Below are 4,510 nucleotides of genomic sequence, written 5' to 3'. Positions count from 1 at the left end.
TTATTGTTGATTCAATTGCATCTGCTTCAGCAAGTTGGTCATCTCATATATACTCTGAGCTAGAGCCGCAGTCTCTCTGTTAGAGGATACTTCTGCAACGGCTTTTGCTTTTGCCTGTGGTTCCTAGTAGATTCAGCTAAATCACTGATCAATTGCCAAGCCTCATCAGTGGTCTTGTACTTCTTCATAGACCCATTGCTAGCACTTTCCAATGTGGTCTTATCTTGGGGCCTCATGCCCTGTGTGATATAGCTGAGTAACACTATCTTGTCAATCATGTGATGGGGGCATGCTTCCAGAAGATTATTGAAGCGCTCCCAGTATTCAAAGAGAGTCTCATTGTCATCCTGAACAATTGTGGAAATATCCTTCCTCAGTTTATCAGTAACTTCAGATGGAAAGAATTTCTCCAAAAACTCCTTTCTGAGTGTATCCCAGTTGGATACATTTGCTAGAGGTTGAGTGTAGTACCACTCTCTTGCTTTTCCCTCAAGAGAAAATGGGAAAGCTTTCAGCAAAATTGAAGTTTCATCAGTACCATCACGCCTGACAGTAGAATAGGCTGCCTGGAAATCTCTCAAGTGCTTGATAGGCTCTTGAGCAGGTAGGCCATGTATGTTTCCTTTTCCGTCCTTTAAGTCATTCTGCCTTAGAAAATCTGAAACTACACAACACACTAATCACGGCATCGAATGGAAATAAAGGTAATTAAAATAATTAATTTTTTAAAGCTTAGGAAACATGTTTTTCACAATATGACATAATAAGGAAGGGAAAGTAAAACCATGCAATTAATGTGAATAAGTAGGTGAAAGATTGTATAAATCACTCAAATTAAGCACAAAAGAACTCCTGAAATATGGGTTTATCAAAGGTTGAGGTAACCATGCCACTTCTTGATGCCATTCAACAAATTCCAAAGTATGCAAAATTTTTGAAAGACTTGTGTACACACAAGGATATGATAGAAGAATTGGAGACATTATCCTTGGGTAGTTCAATTTCTTCCTTGATGGAGCCTATTCCAAAGAAATGTGGTGACCCTGGACCTTGTTTGGTGTCTTGTTGTATTGGTGGGCGCACTTTTCATGACTGTATGTGTGATCTAGGAGCTTGTGTAAGCATCGTGCCATTATCCATTTTTGCGCGGTTGAATTTAGCTCCTTTAAAGAAGTCGGCGGCGAAGTTTGCCTTAGCCGATAAAAGTGTGATCACGGTGATAGGAATAGCCGAAGACGTACTTGTGGCGATCGAGGATTTGGTTTTTTCGGTTGACTTTTACATCCTTGAAATGCCCCCAACAGAAAATAGAAGCTCATCCTCCGTTCTACTTGGTAGACCCTTCCTTAAGACCTCTAAATTCAAGTTAGATGCCTTTACCGGCACATATTCCTTTGAGGTTGGAGACAAAACTATCAAGTTCAATTTGGATGAAGCCATGAAGAATCCTCCTGAAGAGCATTCTGTTCTCTGATGTGATGTAATTGATGAAGTGGTAGTGGAAGTGCAAGAAGAAGACCACAACAACATATGCTACCCTATTGTTGAAGAGACGGATGACCAAGAGGATGAACATGAGAAAATTGTTGAGAATGAACTCCATGAGCTTGATGAAAAGGAACCTCAGCTTGAGGCAAAGAGTGAACTAAAACCTCTTCCATCTCATTTGAAGTATGCTTTCTTAGAGAACAACCAAGAGTTTCCGGTCATTATTGCTAGTGAGCTTTCGAGTGAAGAAGAAGAAAAGCTCCTAGATGTTCTGAGAAGGTACAAGAAGGCAATTGGTTGGAGCCTAGCTGATATTGTGGGGATTGACCCTCGCAAGTGCATGCATCGTATATTTCTCCAATAGGGAGCTAGGCCGGTTAGGCAACCACAAAGGAGGCTCAACTCGACCATCCTTGATGTGGTAAAGAAGGAGGTCACTAGGCTACTCGATGCGGGTATCATATACCCAATTTCTGATAGTGAATGGGTGAGCCCGATCCAGGTTGTTCCCAAGAAATCGGGCATCACTGTGGTTGAAAAGGATGATGGTGAAGTGGTCACAAGAGAGTACAAAATGCGTGGCGCGTGTGCATCAACTATAGAAGATTGAACGCCGCTACAAGAAAGGACCACTACCCTTTGCCCTTTATCGATCAGATGTTGGACCGTTTGGCGGGTAAATCCCATTATTGTTTTCTTGATGGATTCACTGGTTACTTCCAGATTCACATTGCTCCTGAAGATTAGGAAAAGACCACATTCACTTGCCCTTTTGGCACCTTTGCCTATAAAAGGATGCCATTTGGGTTATGTAATGCACCTGCTACTTTTCAGCGGTGTATGACGAGTGTCTTTTCTGATCTAATGGAGAATTGTCTGGAAGTCTTTATGGATGACTTAAGTGTTTATGGAACTTCATTTGATTGTTGCTTAGAGAACTTGGCCAAGGTCTTAGCTAGATGTTTTGATACTAACCTTGTCTTAAACTTTGAAAAATGTCACTTTATGGTAAGACACATGTAGTATCTCATGAAAGCATTTCTGTAGACCCGACCAAGGTCGATGTTATCGCCAGTTTACCTCACCCCTCATCTGTGAGGGAGGTCCGCTCGTTTTTAGGACATGCAGGATTCTATAGGCGCTTTATCAAAGATTTCAGCAAGATTTCTTTGCCATTGTCGCGCCTACTCCAAAAAGATGTGGACTTTGAGTTTGACAGTGAATGTGTGAAAGCTTTTGAAGAGCTAAGGAGAGTTCTTACCACGGCACCGATTGTGCGAGGCCCCAACTGGACGTTGCCATTTGAGATAATGTGCGATGCGTCAAACCAAGCTGTAGGTGCCGCGCTTGCACAGTGCGATGGTAAACTCCCTTATATCATTGCTTACTCTTCTAAAACACTGGATGCAGCATAATCCAACTATACCACTACTGAAAAGGAACTCCTAGCTATTGTTCATGCTTTAGATAAATTCAGATCTTATTTGCTAGCATCAAAGATAGTGGTATACACGGATCATACAACTTTAAAGTACTTATTGACAAATAATGAGTCAAAGCCTAGACTCATACGTTGGATCTTGCTTTTGCGAGAATTCGACATTGAAATTAGGGACCGGAGTGGGTCTCAAAACCTGGTTGTGGATCATTTAAGCCGCATTGAGAATTTAAAATTTGACCCATTTTCGATCAATGACTCATTCCCATTGGATAGTTTGCATGCTGTGTCGGATAGCTTTCCTTGGTTTGCCCCAATGGCGAACTACTTGGTTGCAAAACTCTTCCCTCCCAACTTTTCTAAACACCAAAGGGATGAGTTGAGGAGTGATTCCAAATACTATATTTGGGATGACCCTCACTTATGGAAGAGGGGAGTGGACCAAGTAATTCGAAGATGTGTCCCAGAATCTGAAATCCAACCCATTCTTGAAGCTTGCCATTCGTCTGAATATGGCGGCCACTTTGGCCCACAAAGGACCGCTAAAAAGGTGTTGGATTGTGGATTCTAGTGGCCAACCTTATTCAAGGATGCTAGCCGGTTCTGTGTGTCTTGCCATCAGTGTCAGAAGTCAGGAAACACATCCTAAAGGGATGAGATGCCTCAGTAACCTATATTGTTCTGTGAGATATTTGATGTATGGGGTATTGACTTTATGGGACCATTTCCCAACTCTAGCGGGTATTTGTACATCCTGTTAGCGGTTGACTACGTGTCAAAGTGGGTGGAAGGAATACCTACCCACCTTGACGACGCCAATACCGTCTTTTCTTTTATTAGAAATAACATTGTATGCTATTATGGGTTGCCACGAGCAATCGTGAGTGACCAAGGTTCCCACTTTTGCAACAGAAAAGTAGAGGCATTGCTCAAGCGCTATGGATTGTCGCATAAGGTTGCCACTGCTTATCACCCACAGACCAACGGAAGCGGAAGTGTCCAACCGGGAGATTAAGAGAATCTTGGAGAAAGTGGTCAATCCACAAAGGAGGGATTGGAGCCTCCGGTTAGGAGATGCACTATGGGCGTATAGAACGGCCTACAAGACTCCGTTGGGGATGAGTCCCTTCCGGATCGTCTATGGTAAGGCATGCCACCTTCCGGTGGAGATTGAGCATAGAGCCTGTTCTGAGGGTTACCTGAAACTGTAGGTTGATCTCGGATGAGATCTTCTGTGTTGGTTGGTGCTAATGTGTCCCACTTGTGGATGGTGGCTGGAGCCGCTGCGTCTGACTTGTTGGACTTGGTGATGCTGATCCTTTGTCACCGGAAGGTGGTGGCACCTGCAAGGGACTCCGATGCTTAAGTTAGCAAGGGTATTGAGCAGGTTTTTTTGTGGAATCAGAGTATGAGTTATACCTTGGTGCTCCAGTGTATTTATAATAGTAGAGGATGACCTTTCTAGAGATAAGATAGTTATCTTATCTTATCTTATATTTGAGTGAAGTCATCTTATCTTTAAGGGAACCGCCCTTATCTCTATAGGCTTGGGCTGCCTTTGGATTTGGGTCGTGCTCCTCTATC

The 4,510-nt window shown here is 42.9% G+C and overlaps 1 non-coding gene across 1 annotated transcript; it reads left to right on the top strand.

Annotated features, from left to right (window-relative positions):
• The first annotated feature begins 272 nt into the window (after positions 1–272).
• Positions 273–380, top strand: LOC148546044 (small nucleolar RNA R71). The gene has a single exon (XR_015901173.1). It is a non-coding gene; the product is annotated as a small nucleolar RNA R71 (small nucleolar RNA).
• Positions 381–4,510: the final 4,130 nt, after the last annotated feature.

Source organism: Arachis ipaensis, chromosome B9 (genome assembly GCF_059453495.1).
Source record: "Arachis ipaensis isolate K30076 ecotype BB chromosome B9, ASM5945349v1, whole genome shotgun sequence".
NCBI classification, from domain to species: Eukaryota; Viridiplantae; Streptophyta; class Magnoliopsida; order Fabales; family Fabaceae; genus Arachis; species Arachis ipaensis.
This window is presented reverse-complemented; position numbering and strand designations above follow the sequence as displayed.